The sequence below is a fragment of the Balearica regulorum genome, chromosome 4 (assembly GCF_011004875.1).
Source record: "Balearica regulorum gibbericeps isolate bBalReg1 chromosome 4, bBalReg1.pri, whole genome shotgun sequence".
Lineage (NCBI taxonomy): Eukaryota > Metazoa > Chordata > Aves > Gruiformes > Gruidae > Balearica > Balearica regulorum.
Genome location: NC_046187.1, coordinates 23,562,317 through 23,585,226, shown reverse-complemented (window position 1 = coordinate 23,585,226; position 22,910 = coordinate 23,562,317). Strand labels below are relative to the sequence as shown.

The 22,910-nt window shown below is 37.9% G+C and overlaps 1 long non-coding RNA gene across 1 annotated transcript in view; it reads left to right on the top strand.

Moving 5' to 3' along the window:
• LOC142601691 (uncharacterized) overlaps positions 1-22,910 on the top strand; it is a 163,849-nt gene that overhangs the window by 71,547 nt on the left and 69,392 nt on the right. The window contains exon 3 of the long non-coding RNA XR_012835257.1: positions 17,645-17,745. This is a non-coding gene — a long non-coding RNA (uncharacterized LOC142601691). The remainder of the gene's footprint in view (positions 1-17,644; positions 17,746-22,910) is intronic.

Sequence of the window (22,910 nt, the reverse complement as noted above, 5' to 3'; positions counted from 1 at the left end):
TCTTGGAGACTCCCACTACAAGGGGTGATGTTCAAGCACAACAGCATCCTGTTCCCTGCCTGAAGCAACCAACCTCCATTATTCATAGAATCTTTTAGGTTGGAAGAGACCCTTAAGATTATCAAGTCCAACTGTTAACCTAGCATTGTCAAGTCTATCTCCCTAAGCACCATATCTACATGTCTTTTAAACACCTCCAGGGATGGTTATTCAACCACTTCCCTGGGTAGCCTGTTCCAGGGCTTAATAACCCTTTCAGTGAAGAAATTTTTCCCAATATGAAATTCATTCATCCTAAACTCAGACATTACATCCTTGAACACAGGCCTCTCTGAAAGTGCTGTGCTTGTATCCTCATGCCTTTTGCACTATTCCTGAAATAACAACAGAAATGGAGAAATTACGAAGGAGAGTGGAGAGCATTACAAATGTTAACATGGGAACTCAAACTCTTGCTCAAAAGCAAAAATATGTAACAGTGAAAATGTAAAACGGAAAAAATGTTGCAATGTTCTCTTTCCATTAGCTATGCAAAAAATTTAATAATTAAAAAGAGAACCTTATATATTTACTGACAAATTTTTCTCTTTGTATTTACAAAACCAGTTAATGGCCTCATAGCCCAGTTTTATCAAAGTGCCAAAGTCCTAATTTTTTTATAATCTTTGCTCAAAATGAATAGAAAATTGTGGGACATAGAACTCCATAAAACCACATCCATATCCCTTTACATATGTGTAAGCCCCTAAAATAAAGAGAAATGCAGTCATAGTTATCAGAATACTTCCTACAGGTATTAACATTCATATATATCAAGTGAGTAAAGTGTATATAAATCATGAGTGAGCATCTCAGCCGCACCATCATGGTTTAATCCAGGTCTTAATCTTCTGAGGGTAAAGAGATAGTCTCTCAGAAATTATTTCCATATCTGTCAGTCACCTACACAGATGACATTACGGGTGGTAATGTATGCCCTCATGAGCACTCACACATTAAAAAAAAGGGGGTTCCTTTTAGAAAGTTAGCTAGTAAAGTTTAAAAAATTACTTGCCATTCACTGCAGAGTAAGTTTGTGTATAAATGTTGTTACAGCAAAATAAAAATTCGCTGCAAGTTCACACCTCCTCTTATTTTTATGGTAGCTTGTTTATAAATTCATATTGTAAAATACCAGTTACTGAAAGTACTCTGTTTTATTGTAGTTATCCTTAAAAAAAGGAATGAGGGATCCTGAACACTTCTCCAAAGTTAGATTTATGACAGAGGTAAAGAAGGAATTGAAGTGGAAGAGGAAGGAGGGGAAAAAATGTAGTGCAAGTTCAAAGTGAGCTTGGGGCAAGCCATCAGGACTAGGATTTAGGAGTAAGAAATGTGTAACTAAATTTGCTACTAGGGCTGGCTGATAGTTGAAATTTCATCCTTAGATAATGCTGCTGTTATGTTGGTTCTTTTCCTGAGCGAAGATGAAAAAGCAAAATAACTAACCTTTTTTTCACAAAGCAAAGGCCAAAAAACAATTAAAAACATTCTTATTTGGTTAATCTGTCATTAAAGTGTGTCTCTGAGTCACTGCAGTGTCCCCTTCTCTACTTAAAAGTGTTTGTTTTATAATTGTCAAAAACATCTCAACAGGAAGTTCTACAACCAGCATTCAGAATTGAGTACCCTTCTTGTGGGATTGTCTCTCTCTTCAGTATTTAAGATGTTTTAGAAGTGAAATACAAGTGGGAGAATGTGTTGATCCATTGTATGCATCCATGAAAGAAAACCACGCAACTCTGGTAGACTTGCACTAGTTACTATTAATGATACCACATAAGTTAGTGCTAAAGTATAGACATCTAATTTTGAAAGAAAGAATTTGTTTACCCATGTTTAAAAGCTAGCTATCCCCCTAATTGATAGAACATTGTTTAAAAACTCAGTTAAAGGGGATTATCTGAGTGGAAGTTGTTGTTATGCTTAGTGAGGAGTCATAGTACTATAATTCCTGCAGCAAACAGGGTAATTTTTTTTCTAGCTGCATGTTCCAGTCAAGGTGAGATCAAACATCCCGATTATTTTTGACAAAAGAATCTCTGAAGCTTATTGAACTGTTCTGCAATATTACCTACTGTTTGGCTTCTTGGGACTTTACACTGTTTCTACTCACTACTCAGCTGGAACTACTTTTCAGGAATATCACTGGAAGATTTTACTGCTAGTTTAATCTCTGCTTGTTTCCTTTTTCTTGTTTCCCTGTGATCCTATTTTCCACAACAGTTAATAAATTTTCACTGTTTTTTGTTTGTTTTTTTTTTTTTTTTTAATTTGTTCTTTGTATAGGGATCTACCTATCTCTTAAGGATGGACATTAAAGCCATGTCTAGAAGTAGATTTATGTTCAGAATTACTGCTTTATGAATTTGGCTGTATGATACCAAAGGAGAAATGATTGGGTCTACTTATACATAGCCTTACCTACTGCTTAATGATTAAAGCAAATACCTTCTCTTTTTCTTTCCTCTTGCCATTCCTTTTCTTTCCATTTTAAATCCACAGTATCTGTTAGATAGCTTTTTATGGCAGATGTTAATTATTTTCTCCTCTGATAACAGAAAGTAAAAACATGAGCTTAATTCTTTGGTTGAGCTATGTTTGCAGTTTATTTGTAGCACCAAAATGAAAAACCTGTATTTATAACCTGGAGGAACTGTAGGTAGAATAAAGTTGGGTGACTTAACATGCTGTTTTGATAGTGGACAGTATTTGGTGAAGTGCTGTATATGAGACAGGTAGGGCAGACTTCTGTTTTGCAGACTACAACATCAAAGTGTAGTATCTTTTCTCTCTACTGTTAAAAGGAACTGATGGGAATCGAAGAATGATAGACAGTCATCTTAATTCAGGCCTTTGAAAGTTAGATAGGCTCAACCTATTAATAAAAGAAGAATATTGTGACCATATGTCTCATCTGTCCCATATTTGGCTTCAAGTCATGTGATGGTACATGCACACACGCAGACTGCGTTCATGTATCTCAGAATTGCCAGTGGTCATAAAGCACTAACATTTTTCTTATTCTAAAATGCCACATCAGAAGAGACTGACTACAGCTTAACAATAACTTATTTACTTATTTGTTCTTACTAAAAGTTTTGGTGATTGTGAGTGAGGTACCTGTACATTTAGTTCTTTCAAAATGGATTTTTCTATCATCTATATTTACTTTGCTACAACACTAGCCTCTAGCGCTACTGAAACATGTTCAATTAAAATAGTGAATAATAATTTATCAAAGTCTCATTCCAAAATAAATGAATAGTCAGATAAAACCCCAAAGGTCAGGGAACAAAGTGAAGCAGACCACCTGGTCCTGGGGCTGCATGGCAGAAATGGTCTCTCAATCAGAGACACTTAAGGTGGGAAAAAGATATTCCTGAATTGATCATCAGTAGGACATCATGCTGTTGTGAGGCTTATGATGTAAATACTGCTAAGACAGGAGATGAAAGTGAGTCAAGTTCTGCAAACATGAGTTGGTGAATCAGGATAGATTTGTAAGGATACCAAAAAACCTGAACACATTCCAAGTTTTAGATAGTTTCTGTGCAAATTTACAGCATCTGCTGGAGTTGGTGCAAATCCAAAGACTGAGTTTGATTCTAGTCTGGTGCCCATTTCATGAACGAAATGAGATGGGATTGACAACAGAAATCTGACTTGGAGGGGAAAAGGGTATCTTCTGCCATTCGTTTGTACATGCTGTACCAGAGATGAGCAGATACACAGGACTGCATTCCACCTTTACAGCCCCTCTTCCCTGATTCAAAAACGATGAGGAAATTTTTCCAATCTCTGATGTAAACTAATGCAGATTAATTACAGGTCTGCCTTTTGGTTTTGTTTCTGACTCAGAAGATTGTTTTGTTTTGTGGCTAAGCATTAGCTAAACAGGTTATTTAAAAACACACACGGCCCTACTCTGAGCTGACTTTTAAGTATAGAGCTGTCTTGCTAATGCTATGCCATTTAAGTGAGTCTTCTGCTGGGGCAAATCCCTAGTACCTTTATTCTCCTTCCTAATTTATTGCAGTCAGAGGAGTGCATGGCAAGAGAATCAGAGCCTCTGATTTGGGAACAGAGTGCACTTGATTTGGAATTTCAGAGAGAACCCCACTCTAAGATGTTCATTTCAAGAATCCCTTGTTCTTGGAAGGTGCGTGCTGTTCATTGACCAGAGCATGATTCAAGTATCAAGTCAATGTGTGGTTTGAAATGTTTGCACTCTCACAGGGCTGGACATGTTGGGGTGCATGCTGCTGGTTATTATCTGTAATCTGAATCAGACTTCAGTTGTGCAACTACTAACAGGGAAGTGACATTTCCTTATAAATCTTTCTAGCTTTACAATTACTGCATTAACCTTGCAAAACAAAGATGATTAGCCTGTCTGACCTTACAAGCCACATACCAAATCTTCATATGGCTGAGCTGTATTTGACTGAGTATGCACTCTAGGAGTGTGGCAAATGGAGATGGGTGCCCACAGCCCATTTCACATGTCCCACACCAGGGAGTTTGGCTGAGCCCCAGCCTGACCCAGTGATAGTAGAGTCTGCTGGCTCATTTCCTCCTACCAGTGACAAATTGTTTGCTCTACTGCCGCTCTTTGCTGATGACATGTTTTTGTCTCAGCACAAATGTTACAACTGAATTACTTGCAAGCCAGATGTGGCTTGAGGGCTACTGGTTGGCCACCCCTGTTCTATGAAAGTAGAAAAAGTCTTCTGTCAAAAACAGAAGTGCTTTTCACTGGTTGGAAAAGCAGTTTCACTTCTGCTGAGGACTGCAAATGTAAAAATGTATACCAATCTTCAGGGAAAGTAGAAGTCTCAAAATTTTCCTTGAATAGAAACACTCAAGTAGTTCTGTGTCAATAATGTCCTAATAGTATATGTGAAATATATATGTAAAAAGTACTGTATGTTCATATAATGCTATATACTTTGTAGTATGTATAGGTTACACTGGATATATCACTTTATGACAAATTTAAAGATTGTGGTAAAAACACATATTCTAACTGAAAAAGTACCACTAAAAAAGTTAGCTGTCCCTGTATAGAATTTGCAATATATTCACAATCTATAGCTGTACATGATTTTGTTTACTTTGAATTATCTGGCTCCTGTGTCCTAATGAGAAAAGTGAAAAAGACTTTGTCTCTGAAATTTTAACACAAATACATGTTTCTTTCAATAGGGAAGAGGATAGGAAGGAGAGGAAATTCTTGCACTATTTTATTCTCTTGCACTATTTCTTCATCTTTATTTTACTTTTCCTCTCCTTCCTCTCCATCTTCTCTCAATCATTATTTTCTTCCACTCCCCAAAGAGATTTTGTCCTGTAGCTGATACCAACTTGTCTGTCAATAGCAGGTGTTGACTTTCACCAGCTTGCGGTTGCCTAAGCAAATGGAATATAATGCTGTTTCACAATTTGAGGGGGCATGGGGAAGGACGATGGCCAACTCACAAGTTATATTTTGCTAAGTGAAAATTTTGTAGGAGGAACTTATCTTTTTGAAAGTGTTAAACACATACTGTTCCATTGGAATTCTATCAGAGTTATAAGTGCACTGAGCTGCTAAAAATCAAGTCCATATAGCCATAAAGCTCTGAAACAATATATTCCATACTATTAAGAAACTCTTTCTGGCAGTCTTGTATTTGGAGGCAGGGGTGTGGAGAGGGCTCTTCTTTTCTTGCAGAAAATTATTTATTTTCCAAGTAATGTTACGTTTTTAGAATGTTCACACTGATTATAAGTAAGCTTTCCTACATGAATCTTTTCTGTAGTGACTGAGAATAGTTTTCATAAAGTTAATTTTTTTTTTTTCCAACAGTGTTTTTGGCATGTTTCTCAATTCCATTTAATAATACTAGGAATAATACATACTGGGAAGGTCAAAGGCAAAGGGGAGAAATGAGACTTACCAGAGGGTACCAGTAAACCATTCTAAATTGATTAGGAAGATGAAGAAATTTAACACATTATAGATAATCCCTATAAAGAGAAATAGCAGCTATAAGAAAAGTTCAAAATGGCAAGCAAACACAGACTAGAAGATAAGATGGTGTCTGTGATACAATGATAATAGAACACATATTGTGTAATGCTCAGGACTAAGTTTTGTCCAGATCATCCTTCACCTTCATATACCTGTCTGGCTTTAGAGGAGGATAGTTATAGATTGATAGATAGAACTGTGCATATGCACACACAGGAAAAAGCATAATTTTATATTTTTTCATATATAGAGTATACAAACGTATCAGTAATTGTGTGTTGAATTCCAACAAGAAAAATTCACTTTCCAGTCACACACACGCAAACACACAAAAACCCCCAGTCGTAAATGCAGTAGCCATTATGTCATCACAGGTTATTTTTGGAAGATATATGCTGAGTATGCATGTTAACTATCTTTACTCTGCAATTTACAATGCATTCACAAACTATTGCTATATACAGTTTTATTTACATCGATGAATACTAATTCCAAAGAGAAAAAGGAAATAAACTGTCTTGTTATATACAGGAATAAAGAAGTGGACATAGCTTTCTTTAATTAGTGTTTACAGCAATTTCAAAATGGAGTTCAAAGGTGAAATAGGCTTAGTTTTATGTACATGCAATCTTAGAGTTATTAAAGACTGTAAAACTAAAATTCAGAGGCTGAATTTTTGAAGTAGAAAGAAACTGCATTTGATTTGATTTAGATGTCTGTAAAACCAACTATAGCCACATCTATCTTGGGAATTGAATGTGAAACATTTTCATTACTAATCTGGTGTTGGTGGAAATGTTTTATGATTTTGGCATGCCTACTATCAGATTAAAATGCAATAAGATAGTAACAAGAATGGGTTTATTATTCTTTTCTATTTCACTGCCTGTCTATGTCTCTGTGCAACTATTCTATTCATATCAGGACAGTGTAATTGGGTAACCAAAGATGTCTGTCTGGTTTTAAAAGCTCTCTGATAATCAAGGTGAGGCCAAATTGCCAACTGTTGTGCCCATAGATACTTTGAGGCACAAAATTGAAAGCATGGAATGTGAAGTCCATATGTTGTATTAGATTAAATAATCTCCATCGATCAGAAATTAAATGTCTGGTCTAATACACACATAAATTGTATATTTGGCAGCAGATCTTGTAAAGAGCATGAAATTTATCTGACTGAAGATCCTTTGTTATCAGAACAGCAACCAGTATCTAGATAGGAGAATGGACGTTTAATGCTGGTCATTTCTATATTTACCAGCCACCTCACCCTGTCTGTTGGTACTCCCACAACAACAATTTCCCAGAAGCAGTATTTTCCCAGACTGTAAGGCATTTACTCATTTATCATACATAAAGCAGAGGTTGTCTTTCCCATAGTTTATGGTTATAAAGAGAAAATGTGGAGATATTCTCACTTAATAGGATATAGTGGAAGTACCTAAAATGTTCTAAACCCTTCTCATCTCTGGCTCTACAAGCAATGGAGGACTACTTGACAACATTACAGTTGACAGCCATTGCAAGATTTAGCATGTGATCACTGTGTTTTTCATGAAAACTTGGCAGAATGTGGCAAATTCCCTCTCATTCTTTTACTCTCCCTTCCTTTTTTTCCATACTTTCCTTCTGTGTATGCCATATCCCATTTCAGAACAGCACTGAGCAATTTCAGACATTTCTCAGGGATTATTGCACTTCATGAGCAGCAATATATCCAAGGCATCTAAAAACGCCCTGAAATGCTTTGCTTGGAGTATCTTACTACTAAAATGGGGCTAGCAGTACTCCATCTCACCTCCTACCTACTGAAACAGCCAGGTACTGAAAAGAGGCAAGATAACAGAGTTCTTGTTCACAGTAGAGAATCAAAGCAGCACACACGACCTCAAAAATAATTGAATCTGATTTATGGGCTTGTTCATTCTCCCTGAGTTCCTGTTGACTTTTATGGGGTCTAAGATTCATCCACACTTCACAGTGTAGATTCAGCTTCTTTCAGTAACCAGCCATCACAGCTAAAGTTTGCTGTTTTGCTCTCGAGCATAGTTTATGTTAAGAGAAATACAAATCTCTGTTTTTACCTGCTGCTGAGAAACCATGAAGGAGCCACTTAAAGACACTAATTTAAGCAATTTAAGTTTGGGTCACATCTATTTATTAGAAGTCCAGTGTAGTGGAAAAAACTCCTCCTCCTGAGTTGTTTTCTGGAGATTTATCGAAAGAGGCCTAAAACACCAGGATGTACTTCAGAGGTTACTTCTAATGAACCAGCCTGACTCCAGATGGAGAAGAGATGTAGCATGTTCCCTAGACAAGAGCTACAGCTTTCTGTGGGCAGTTCCCAGCATGGGCAATCACCAGCCAGAACCCCTGCCTGTACAGCTTTGCATCCCAATAGTTAGTCTGAGTTAACTCCTTTACTGGTTGCCTTTCTTAAATTTGGCCTTTTCCATTATGAGGGCACGATGTGGGTAAATCACATAAAAAGTGATTTCTACTCAGTGAGCACACCCTTTTGCTGCTGTGCTTACACTGATAATTTTAGTGATGCTATATACAATGTTGCTTAATGTGTGTGTTAATTATTATCTCAAACTGTAAACACAAGGTGACCAGTTCTATTATATCCTCCATCTGCAAAGTGATGGGCTTGTGTGAATGTAAGTGGGCACAGAATTTGGCCCTAAATCAAGAAAGGTTTTTTGTTTTGTAAAACTGTCAAGAAAAGGTTTGTGTATTTTCTCTGTGCAATGTCCAGCACAGTGAAGCCCTCCTTTCCTTAAGACAGTGTCTTAAGAGAAATACTAAATAGCAATAGAAGTTAAAAGATTTTTAAAAAGTTGTATGACCCAGTACAAGAAAACTATCTGCCTGAAAGCATTCAGTGACTTGCAGCAAACTGCCTTGACTTTTGTAAATATAATGGAAAAAGTAACCTTTTTTTCTGGGTAGTCCCTGAGCTGTTGTACTCCATTGGCCCTTTATCACCTTAATTTAACCCCTCTCCTAGTATAAATCAAATTTTCTTGCTCAGGCACCATCTTATCTTTAGCTTAAAAATTCAATTCATACAACAGACTTTGTATAGCTTGTGCCATACAGGCCTCTCAAACTGCACAGCTACAATGCTGAAGATACAGTAAGACTGGAAAAATAGAAAATCATTCCTGCTTGACATGGATGTGAAAATAAGAACCCAGGTTTTCACCCTCCATCATGTTTTTATGAAGTGACATGGTCTTTTGTTATGTTTCCTTCTTTTGCATTTCAAAACTATCCAAAAATTGTTGAGACATTGGCATGATATTTTCCCTTTCTTGCCTGGGAAGAATGGTCAAAGGATGCAGCAATAGCTGTTACGTTACACAATAATGCTCCTGCTACAGTGGGTTTTAATAATTTCCATAATTTCCAACATAAAGGCCTGGTTTAGAATATATATCATGAAAACAATTTCCCATCAATTTGAGTAAAAGGCAAGGGTGAATTTTCCCTTTGTGAACAGGCAATTGCTGTAGAGTCTCTCAGTATGCCCACAAGTCTGCACTCCCCTGCTGGAACATGTAGCCAAAAAATGTGGATGCAAGGAAAGGGATCAACAAAGGAGAGTGAAGACCAGTGCAGAAAAGGGCAAAGGGGGCAGAAAGAGCTTAGAGAGCTTCTCTGTTGAACTATTTAGTGCCTCATAGTTAGAGGTGCCCCCTTATCTTCTGGACAACTATGTTGGAAAATAGCCCACTGTCACCAGCTCTATGTGGGAGAAGACCAACAATTTATCTTTTTAAAAGCTAATTTTTTCCACACTGCTGGACTTTGAGACCACTAACTTGGAGGTTTAAAGTCAGCATAAACTTTCCTGACCTCTAGCAAATCACACTTTTCAGATGTCCATCTGCACTTCATGCTCCTCCAGAACTCCCCTGAAGGATTTTCTTAGTTGGGCAGCTTGGTGTGTGATCACCAGAAGGACATATCCTAAGAAACTGTAAAATTCATTTATATTTTAATGAAAATCCTGAAACTTAAAATAGTAAATCAGTTGAATGGACCATGACTTATAGAAGGAGATTTCAGCTTACCTTTAATTTTTGTACATTTTAACTACTGGAGTAACTCATTCTTCTCAATTGATTGAAGCCACTGTGGATCATAGAGAGTGATTATTCATCAGGAAGACCTCTAGAACTGCATCAGGGCAAAGAGCTCAAGTTGCCAAAGTGTCCTCCTGGATCACTTGCTCGTGTTAGGCAACAAGGAGCATGTCAATCCTTCTGCTGCCCACAGAGCGCAAGGAACTGCTGGGATATGGACAATACAGGACTGTTTGTCTTAATATTTATGGGTAAAGGGATTGGCGTTGTCTTCCCTTATGGAAGACAACTTCTCCTTTGACATCATCAGTAAACAACAACCTTCATATAACAGTTGGGGGGGGGGGTGGTGGTATATTTTTTTATGGTTTTATTAGTTCTTCTGACTGCTATGCTGTCGTGGTTTTACCCCAGCCGGCAGCTGAGCACCACGCAGCCGCTCGTTCACTTCCCCCCATCAGGATGGGGGAGAGAATTGGAAAAGTTAAAGTGGGAAAACTCATGGGTTGAGATAAAGACAGTTTAATAGGTAAAGCAAAAGCCACGTGCACAAGCAAAGCAAAGCAAGGAATTCATTCACCACTTCCCGTGGGCAGGCAGGTGTTCAGCCATCTCCAGGAAAGCAGGGCTCTGTTAACGCATAACAGTTACTTGGGAAGACAAACGCCATCGCTCTGAATGCCACCGCCCCCCCATCCCCCCTTCCCCCAAGCTCCTTATAAGCTGAGCATGACATCATATAGTATGGAATATCCCTTTGGTCAGTTTGGGTCACCTGTCTGTGTCTCCTCCCAACTTCTTGTGCACCCCCAGCCATCTCGCTGGCAGGGCAGTGCAAGAAGCAGAAAAGGCCTTGGCCCCGTGTAAACACTGCTCAACAACAGGTCCATAGAACAAAACCATCTCTATATTATCAATGCTGTCTCCAGCACAAATCCAAAACATATCCCCACACTAGCTACTATGAAGAAAATCAATCCTCTCAGCTGAAACCAGGACATATGCAAAACTATACCACAGCATACATGGGAACTCTTTCAGAAGCAGGATGATCCACCCGGACCCGTACTGAAACACTATGCAGTGGAGACAAGAACCTATCTTGCCAGAGATGAGAGGCCACCATGCAAGGTCAATGTCATTTTGGAGGGAGGTGCAGATGCTGCCTTCAGGCAACCTGGTAAGACATCTAGTGGATTGGGAGCACACAGGCAGCTAGGCTGTTTTCTTGGCAACCTCTGTGTCTTAGCTCCAGGAAGAGCTGAAGTATTTCTGGCATAGGCTATTAATGGATAAAAAGCATGTGAACTTCAGCGATCAGTCTGCTGCGTAATGTCCCAGGGCAAAGATGAGCAAGGAGCACTTTAGAAAAGGGGGAGGGGGGGTAGAGGAGAAGACGAATTGAGCCAAGTGGGGTCTGTACTTTGTTCTTATATTTTTACTGGCAGAAATGATGCTATAGTCTTTTGCAAAGCTTGAGAGTTCTCAATTTACTGTGAATAACTCTTGGATCAAGCTATCAAAATGCAGTTTTAAAAAACTCAAGAGATTCAGAATATGGAAATTATTATGGCATATACTAGACAATCCCAAGATTTGTTTTAAAACTTTGCGGTCTTATAAACAGACTCTTCTGCCTTCTTAATATCTGTACTCTATAATTAAAGTCTCCGTGAAAGGTATAGGACATGACTTTACTGTTTATCTGTTGAAATTCTTATTCTGCTTCTGTGATTTCAATATCACTTGATCACTACAGTTATTAGTAAGCTCATGTTTTTGTTTAATCATACATTCAAATTTTCCCATACTAAGTTCCCTATATCAAAAGCATTTTTTTAGAGGAGAAGGAAGAAGAAAAGCAGTAACTTTTTTGTATAACAATCAAGAAGTACTTGGTGTATTCATTTAATTTTTTCTGGTTCATTAAGTGAAAAGTAGGGTAGGGGAGGAGAAAACCTCTTTCCCCATTAAGGAACATATAAAAGTGTGGTGGTATAAGTACTTTGATAGATAGATATGTACTGTAGAAGTCATAAGTATTTGTTACTGGTAAAGAAAAGTATCAAACAGGAAACAACCCAACTCTGTGTCTGCACTCTGTAAGGCTAAGGAAGTTTTTTTCCCATATTATTCTTTTAAAAAAAAATCCACACAAATATTTGATATAATTTTATTTTTGGTTTCACATAGTGTAATTGTTTTAAAAGACCTGAACTAGAAAATTAGACAAAATTAAAAAAAAATAGGCATTTAATATATTTCAACCTGAGAGCCAAATAATTATCTCACATGTACCTATTCACACCAGTTCCATTTCAGCCAGCGGGAGTACAATGGTGTGGGATCAGTTCTTGATCTGTCAAGGTCAGTCATCTAAACGGTATGTAAAAACCATACATTTGCAAGGAAAGACAATCCCTTAATTGCTAGTGGAGGCTGGTGACATCTGAAAGTGGATAGGCAAAACTGTCGTAGGTCCAAGACCAGAGCCAGTTCAGAGCATCTGGTAAAGATCACAGAGTGTTAAACTCGCATCTGCCTGTGAGGCTGCGCCTTGTCTGGTAACTGCAATCCTGTGTGTCAAGTTGCACAAACAAATGTGGATTTTAAGATCACTCATTAGGTGGCTACTTTGCAAACTGCATTCTCTGTCTTCAGCTTTAGTGCGGCATCAAACATTCCAGGGGATAGGTGGTCATTCTGAAACACTTTCATCTGAACTGTGTAAAAGCAAAAATATTACTTGGACTTTCTTCTTCATGCTTTTCTCTATATGTATGTGCATATATTATTCAGCTGCATACAAAGTTCATCCGTTTTGCATATCTGTAAATTATAAGGATAGTGTTGAACAAGTAATTGTATATTATATAATAAAAGTTCTCACAGTGTTGCAATAAATGTAATGAATGCATGCAAAACACCCTTTTTTTTTGAAAATTTCAGTTTAGTAAAGCAAGATATGGATACTGCTAACTGATTCTAATGACTTTGAAAAAGACTTTCTTACATGTGAAGTAGGTCAGGAAATTTAGAGCTTAGTAATATAACCTGGATTGTATATGTGAACCAGTTTGGCTGATACTCCTGTTTTCAGAATTTGTGTTTATGTTGGTTATTTTCTAGTTAACCACACAATTCACAGACATTAAAATCTAGTACCTTGTTCAGATTTGTCCTCCTGCAGGTGTAATATATAGCCCCTTTGATACAGCTCAGTAAAGTGATGTCAAATTGGAAATTAGACCCCAAAGTTCTGTACCAACATTTACATCCAGTGATAGGTAATAGCTGTTCAAAATGCCACATTGCCACCTTCTCCTTAGCTAGCAAGCAAGCAAGGTATAAGCTGGCTGTGCCCACGGAAGCAGGCAGAACCTGTGCAGCTTCTGTCCTCCCCTCAGTTTTTGGGGTTCCCTTTTGGTGGCATAAATTTAGGAGATGAATGTGAGAGAATCTAGTGTTACTGTCAGCTCTCATTGAGGAGGTTTACCAGGCAAAGGCTGAGGCGTGCCAAAACCTGCAAATCAGGACATTTGCCTAGTTATGGACAGAATGAAATGCAACAGTGGCATATAGTTAAGGCAAGGGCACAACTCTGCCTCCCACACCGTGAGAAGTGGTGGCAGCACAGACAAAATTGGGCAGGCGTGGGATGAGGCAGCGCTTCGTCTCATTAACTTCTTTTATCGTGTGACCTGTCCTGATTAATTCAGCCACTAACTAAGAGTTAGGAAGGCTGCCTGCCCTCATGGTCTGCTTGTGCCCTTCGCTTAGGTGCACAGGCGTTCTGCTCACTGCTGCAGATCATCTGTGCTGCAGGGGTCAGGTGAGGTGGAGAGAAGAGGGACTAGGAATTGAGCTGTGGCTTGGTGTAAAAGTGTTGGACAAAGTCCTGAGAAGCAGAGGAGGGTTTGGGGAAGCTGGCAGAGTGGCAAGCTGAAGAGAGCTTCCTCTCTAAGCAGATCCTATCTAACAGAAGCTATTTGTGGCCTTGATTTTTAGAAGCTAAAAGCTGCTTGGAGTTTAACTTACATTGAAGCTGCTTATTGAAAAGCTGAAAGGCCCTGTCTAATCCTTTTGTTGCTTTATCAGGTTGTTCTGGGAAAACAATTGCTTAATATGTTATATTGCTTTGACAGTATTATGCCGGTCTCTGGGCAGATAGCAGCTGAGGCAAAAATGTAGCATAGGAAAAGTTACCTCATAACAGAGTCCTACATAGTAAGTTTTGTAGTTAGATTTATATGCTGAGAAATCAAGTAATCACTGATGTTTCATGCAAGTGTCTCCAAAGCTTGGATTTAACCGGATCATATCAACTGAGGGAGAAGAAACAGAAACAGCTTTCTAAAGCTGGAAAAAACAGGACAGGGCAGGAGTATAGTACAGGAAGAAATGATGTGTGATGCACATGGCATCTGATTTCAATATGACTTTTTCCGCCCTCTTTGAAAATTTATCTGGAGTATGCCATTTGTTTTAATGTCCACTGATTGCTTGATTATTAAATTAAACATGACCTCTCTGTTTCTATCAACGTAAGAAAGAACTGCTGCTTTTGTAACTTTAGAGATGATTTTGTCAAGTAGATTTATAACCCATTTATTCAAATAATTCTTATTATCTTCAAAAGTTATTCCAGCAAGTCTGGCACCTTGCAGTAGCTTTGTACCTTTGCTGTAATTTAAGTGAAGAGTTTGAAGATGATTGTTTCTTTTCCTCATTCTGAGATACAGTCTTTCTGTCCTTACCCCTATCTATTTCTCCCCTAGTATTCTGGCTGCCAGTTTTAGTTCCTTGGACAGCACTGTGGTCTTTGAAGTCAGAAGAAGAATGTATCTTTCCACATGATCAATAGGCATTTGGCCACCAAGTCTCCACAACACTATTTTTAAAAATAATTACAGAAGTTTCCTCTGAGAGAGAGAGGAGGAATAAATTCTTGAATGGCTAGGCATTCATCAGATGAGGCTGAGATAAGCAGATAAAATAGGGAGGCTGGATCAAACTGCTACAGCATTAGAGTTTTATGCTTTTACTTTAATTTTTTTTTCTAGATGAGTTGACACTTGGCCCATTTGTACTGTATATTTAGGGTTTTTCTATTTTAGCATATTCCTCCTTTTCTCGGTGTAACTAACAAGCAGTGAAATGCCAACATCTCCCCTCACACTGCAGCCTTTTAAGGCGCGTATTCTGGCAGTGACTGGCACGCAGCAGTTAAGCAGCCCCGTCCTGTGCGGGGGAATGCCATGGCTGTGACAGCCAAGGATCCGTGGGCTCAGCTTGCCAGCCCAGATCAAACTCAAGAAGTTTTAGGGGACTAAGAGACAAATGCAAACTGGGGGGGAGGAGGAAAGGAAGCATAAGAAAAATGAAGATGGGGCTCATTTTTAAGAAATCTCTAGTTTGTATGAGATTCAGAGTATGGGCAGAGCTGGCAGTGAAGATCTGGCTGATGACAAGTTAGAAAAAGAAATCTGGAAACATTGTTGCAGTTACATGGAAAGCAGTAAATAGGGAATGAGTTATATATGTCTACTAAAAAATTACCACAACTGATAGCCGTTTCTTCCTATTAGGAGTACCTGTGGTGATGCACTAAAAATACAGATTAATTATGACTGCAATGTATCCTTTCAGAATAGGCTACGGATGGACAAACTTACTAGAGGGATGTATAATGCAGCTATGATCTGTTTGAAAACCAAGAAGAATGTATGTTGCATACACCTAATAATATATGTGTCTTTTTTTTATGAATAGTATTTATTTGAAAAAAATGCATTAATCATAAACTAGACTTTTCCCATCTTAGGTAAATCTCATTTCTTTCATTTAATTCAGGCTACGGATATCACATCCTCATACTCTCACAAATAAAAAATTAAGCAGTTTTCAGTGTAACTATTTTGTAGAAGTAAGGAGTCTAGTCTTGAATTACTTAAATGATTAATAAGACTACAGTAAGGACTATCAAAATATATAGCTATTTCTAATGATGAGCAAGCACCAGGAATGTGTGGGATAAGGGGATATAATAAGAATAAATATGGTAGTCTATCTGAGAAGAGAATAGCATAGCATAGCATAGTTCAGTTGGAAGGGACCTACAACGATCATCTAGTCCAACTGCCTGGCCACTTCAGGGCTGACCAAGTTAAAGTATGTTATTAAGGGCATTGTCCAAATGCATCTTAAACACTGACAGGCTTGGGGCAGTGACCACCTCTCCAGGAAGCCTGTTCCAGTGTTTGACCGCCCTCTCAGTAAAGAAATGCTTCCTCATGTCCAGTCTGAACCTCCCCTGGTGCAGCTTTGAGCCGTTTCCATGCGTCCTGTCACTGGGCACCAGGGAGAAGAGCTCAGCACCTCCCTCTCCACACCCCTTCCTCAGGAAGCTGTAGTGAGCCATGAGGTTGCCCTCAGCCTCCTTTTCTCCAAACTGGGCAAGCCCAAAGTCCTCAGCCGCTCCTCACAGGATGTTCCTTCCAGCCCTTTCACCAGCTTTGTTGCCCTCCTCTGGACACATTCAAGACCTTGACATCCTTCTTAAATTGTGGGGCCCAGAACTGTACACAGCACTCGAGGCGAGGCTGCACCAGTGCTGAATACAGCAGGATAATCCCCTTTTTTGACGGGCTGGTGATGCTGTGTTTGATGCACCCTGATAATGTAGATTATGTCTCTTAATTGAGTCTTCCTGCCTGCATTTAGAGATCTCTGTTTAGTCCCTGTAAAGCAATGAGGCTAGGCAACTGGGCTGAGATCCTCCCCTAAATGTATGGAGTAGGAGATAAGGGTTTTAGCAAATGGCAAATGATTCAAAGTTTGATTTTAAAATGTGAAGGTGTGTTTGCCCTTAGAAATAAGTCTTCTATAAATCTGCTTCTTCCAGGGTCTGTATGAAAGTGAGGAATGTGCCAAGAACAGGATTTTTCAGTGTATTGAATTATACCAAATATACAGAGTTCAGAAATGGAAAGCAAGGCTAGCCCAACTGTTTTCAGGCTTTAAACATTGTCTCAGATGTGTTCGGAATTTGGGGGGGAAGTTTTCAACTAATTAATTTTAATCCATGTCAATTTAATATATTTTGCTTACTCTCTGCATGTTGTTATTCTGTTAATTGAACTTCCACTGTATTTTGATTTCATACACACAGTTGCATTGAGATATTTAGCTTTTAACTGCTTGTGCTAAAACAACTTCAGTTATCGATGTGAAGAGTCATGCATGCTCCCCTCCTTCCAAAAAAAAAACCAAACCAAAACAAAACCAGCAAAAGAAATAGTGAAAAGTATGAAAATCAAACCAAAACAAATGGCAAAGAATTTTCTGTCCCTGATAGTATTTTCTTGAGCCCTTATTGTTACTCTTGTATGAGAAATGTTCATCTAGAGATAAGTCCTTAAGGCAAATGCTGCCATCTAGAGAGAAACAGAAAGAAGGTGCACAATTTACTTAGTAATACGATTTTTATTTCCAGGGAGCCCCAGGAGAAGCTGGACAAGTCAACAGAATGGACTGCAGGGAGAGATGGGAGCCATCAGGATGCCTTTCCAGCAGCTGTTGACTGAAAATAGTCAGGTAATTTCCACAGACATGGAGCAAAAAACCACTGAGAAAATCCTGACAAAGGGTTTTGAGTATGTATCAAAGATACCAACTGCCTCTTCTTAGCCAGTTAAAATTATATCACGTTGCACATTTTTTCCTTAGCATTTCCTTTTTTTTTCTGAGAAAAGCTTTTACTCTAGATTTATTTTGTTTAAAGGAAGAAATGCAAAAGAAGCTTGCATTATTTGCTATTTATTGTTCATCTGCCTCTTCTTTTCATATTGCAAAGCCTCTCTGTTTACTCTTCAGCTGGTTTTGAGAATTAGGATTGCAAAATTCAAATAGAATGACAAACACAAAGAAACCACTGAAAATACCTGAAAGACAAGAAAGAAAAGTGGGGATTTACCTTGTCTCAGTATATTATGTGTGCAGCTATATAAACATCCCAGTGTGTTCAAAGACTGAGCTATGCATGTTAAGCCTGAATGGCAAAAATGAATTCTTGTAGGTACTTTCAAAACTCTGCTAGCAATAGCATTTCTCTGGGTATAATGAAGATGACTCATTATGAACTAGTGGCTTAGAAGAGCCTGCAAATAATGCTACACATGCTCAACCTTGTTATGCCCATTTATTTCACTGAAATTATTTGTACAGATTTAACCCTGAGTGATTCAGAGTTCCAGTTTGAAATGTTCAAATGAATAAGCACAATAAAAATGTGTACTTTTTTTGTTTCACATAGATAAAATTGTTTCAATGTCAGTATGTAAAACAATGTAATGAGTTGGCAAGTTCTCTCTAGGGTGTATTTTTAATGACCAGTTTTCTTTAATGTGGCGTGCTGTTAATGGCTAACCGTATGTTGTCTTGGTAATGCTGTAGATAGACAGCATGTGGGAGGGGAAATAAGGCAACTTCTGTGTCTGTCCTCTGAAGTACTCAAATAACATTTGCAGTCTGAGACTTTAGGATAGCTTAGCTGCTTCTCCCTAAATGGTGTCCTGCAAGTGGAAAAGAAGTATGAGAGAACCCTAATTTTTTCCAAGTATATGCATATTTACCGAGAAGTATGCTTACAGGGTGGATTTGTATTTTTATCTGAAAACCGTAAAGGGGCTGGGGAGGCACTTGGAAGGAGCACTGATAATCATTCCTGTATTTTATGTATATTAATAACATATATCATACTAGCAGGTTCTCTGTGACTTAGGAATTTGCTGAGATTGAGGGCAAGATGTTTCTCCTTATTTTTTATGCAAACTAAAAATGTAGAGATCTTCAGAGCTCTGTAATGAACTCAAGGAAAATAATTTTACAAAGCAATACTGTTTTTAAATCTTAGTTGATAAGTGGGACATTTTCCTAGCGGCTGTAATGCATATTGGCATCAGTAATATTTTCCACCTGGAAACATTTTCATCCTTCATATTTCATATCCAAAATCTTTTCTGCAGTATGATTATATTGTAAATTGCTCAAATATAACCTATACGCAACACAATGGAGTCAGAGGAAGGCTAGTTCTGCCATACACCATAAAATATTCTGAAATCACAGAACAGATTCTTTTTTTCTCTACACTTCTTCCTGGACTTTTGATACTGACATTTGTATCCAAAAGCCTAGATAGATTATATTTACTGTTCTTTTGTTCTTTCAGTTATGATGTTAGCTGGGTATTAAGCACCAGACATGGTAACTGTCGCAGCCCAAAAGCAATGATTACCAGCCATTTTTACTTCATTGATGAGGAGGCTTCAAGTTTGAAGTTGCAATACAGGAAGCTCAAGCTATCCCTTTAACTACACAACAAATGCAGTATGTTTTTAAATATTTTTCTCTCTGGCTGCCATAGAGGATTAGAGAAATGAAATATACATTTCATAGCGATGCAAGGGCATGTTTTGAAGTGACAGTTCCATATGTTACCAAAAAAAAAGAAAATCACAGATGCCTGAAAATGATGGGAGGCTTGTGAGCTTCCACAAACACATGAAAACTTCCCAAAGGCAAATTCCCTGCTTTCATAAAAATGCCTATGAGTGTCTTCTATTCTCTAGCATATGGTACTGCCTATAAAACACTTCAGCCTTCCCGAATGCCAGTGATGCAAATAGAATTCTGCATTCCTGCAGTGGGATATTTTTTGCTCTCGTTTAGGGTTATTTATTTACTTTGCCAGATCCTCTTCTCTCAGTTGTTCAGTTCAGTGTGGTCACTTGTTTATTATGACTGGGGAGGGTGGTATCTTAGAAAAAACAGAGATGAACAAAATAGTTAAGATAGATTAAGAATTGGTTTGAAGTCAAACCTCAAATTATTTATAAGACTTTGAAAAATCAGGTGGGATCTTTTGTTGTCCTTTTCATCTTTGATTCTGTGTCTGGACTTTTTGCTTTTTTCCAAGAATCGCTGAACATAATAATGAGTATTGTTTGGAAAAGGATGATTATAAAACATCCCAGCACATCCTCATGTTGCAATTACTAAAGTAGCAAGATTCAGAATTATAATTTGAGTTCTTAAAAACAACAAATGCAGCACCTGTAGTAAGATTCTGAAACCATGGATTTAATTAGGAATTTAGGGGTTCTCATTTCGCTGTAATTCAGGGTGGACTTGAGAGACGTGAAAGAAACAGTGTCTGTTAACATGTGTGTGCATCTGTATTTTGCTGAAAAGTCTATTTAGCTGAACAATATATGCTACAAATACATTTTATTTTTTAATGCAAATACAAGGAGACCAAAGTTGCACAGATTTTGAATGCCTGAGATTCATTCAATTACAGGAAGAAAACTTGATATCACAAGAAGTCAGTGGAAAATTTGTCACAGATTTAGTAAACTGCAGCTTCATTATCCAGCAAGTTTTTGTCTTACCATGTTTTCAAATGTATTTTAAAACAGCTATCCAGACAAGCCAGTATCACCTGGAATCCAGTTTATGTTAAAACTCACCAACTTGAAATGTCTCATTTCTGACATCTGTGTATTGTTGATAGACTGGAGATGGCTCTAGATTCAATACAAATTTAGGACTAAATTTGATTTAATTGAAGCTTGCCATAAATTAGGAGCTTGGAATTAAATTAATAGTACATTCTGGTTTAGATAACCATAGGATGGTATTACAAAAAAATTAATTTATTTTCTAACATACTCACTGGCCATATCTTTGACTTTTAAGCGACCTTTTGCTCAAAACAACTGGAACATATGCAGTGGCAATAAACAGATATAGGCACGCATGAATGTATGTATAAACTAGAAAACATGCAACTATCAGTGCCTCTGATATAGCTGGCATCAGCATCAGTATGTTTTCTCTCTTTTACCTGTTCCAGAACAGCTTGCTGAATATAATGGTAAGCTCTTCCCTTCTCTTCCTTTCTTTTCAAGTTAAAGGACAATTCATTCAGTTTATTCCTACAAGTGACTGTTTAGACTTAGTAAATGTGGTTGTCTCTTACATTCACAATCCTAGGTTCTGATCCTCTTGGGGTTTTATTTTCATTCACTAGTATATTACAATGGCAATATTCTTCCTTTTTTTCCATTGAAGGAACCATTCTAGCCTAGGTCATATAAACTTGATGTGTTCATAAATATAAACCATTTAAAAAACAGATGAAAGAAGATAGAAGATCCTTTTAACAGTGGTTTGTAAATGGTCATTTTACAAGAATGTACTTTAGTAGCCATACTGCGTACTACAGTGCCTTTCTTTATGAAAGTATTAGAAAATACAACTCCATGCAAATTCAGTGTTCCTAAACAGCGATGCGGTGCCACAAGAGCAGTGGTAGTTTGTAATCACTTTTTCATGCACACTGTAACTGGACCGTAATGTAGATTTGAAGATCTAAGTGAAACTGCAGTGAGAACTGAATTATGACAGGATCTGGAATCTGTTGAAGACCAGAGATAAAGACACTTCATTCTGGAACAAGCAGTAAAGAATCCTGACTAGCTGGGACATTGATTTTATTTTGTCTAAAAGATGGCATCCCCAGGATATAAATTCCTAATGCTATTCCAAAGTGCTTGGTTCAATACTGACATATAGGGAAACCTTCCAAGAAATCAAGGCCAAGAACATCTATCTTATTAGACATAAGCATGCCTTGTTTTATAACCATTTTCAGTGACGTGGCTTGGGCCTAGTTTTTCAGATGTTTTGTTCTTCTTTGTATTTTGACCCTTTCTGTCTGTACTAGATTCTTTCGGGGTTTTATAACCTACTCCATTGTGTAACATGATTATCCTACCCCATCAGATACTGGTTATCACAGAGTGACTTACCACAAAGGTTTGTGATTGGAGTTCTCCACCTCTCTCTAGAAAATGTGACAAGAGGAATGAATTATTGGCAGGTTTCAAAAGACTCCTCAACTCTTCCTTCTACAAAAAAAAAAAAAAAAAAAAGATTTATCAGTAAAATTCAAAGGAATATTCTACTTTCTGCAAACCAATGCGTTTGTTCTGTGTGTTGAACTATGCCCCCAGTCACTCCTAAACCATTGTTGTTGCCTGATTTGATTGTCCAGTGACCTATGCTTGGCTTCTGTTTGTGCTGTCTGTGCTTCGTGTTTGGTTTCCATCTATCATGATACTACCTTTCTCCTGAATGATAAACTCTGCATTTGGCTAATAGAAAGAGCTATAAAAATTAACCTAGTTAACTTTTATTAGCTTGTTTTGGTCAACTACAAACAGAATGTGACAAGACGCACCCCTGACCTGAGCACCTTCCTCATCAACTTCCGGCATGTGACATGCCTGCTGTATGCCTGATAGGTATAGCTGATCTTTAAATGCCATTTTCAAAAACACATGTATTAGGCGATCTCTCACTTACAGTAAAACTTTAGTTGGGAGTGGATAAGCTATGAATTCCATAGCCTACAAAGCAGACCATGTAGTATAGCTATGGAAGATACTATAGCTTCCTATACAGTATGGAATGGTACTTTTACAAGCCTCAACAAAAAAACCTTATTTCTCTTTGGACTTACTGTCTGTTCTAGTCTGGAAGACAAATATTACGTTTACACAGTAGGACTCATCTGACCATATCCAGCTACCTATATCTAAACTGGTTGCTGCTGGCAGTCTGTATGCTTAGAAGAAAATGCAGTGCAGGCCATCTCAGTCTGAAATAGCTGTTGAAATACATTAAATGAATCA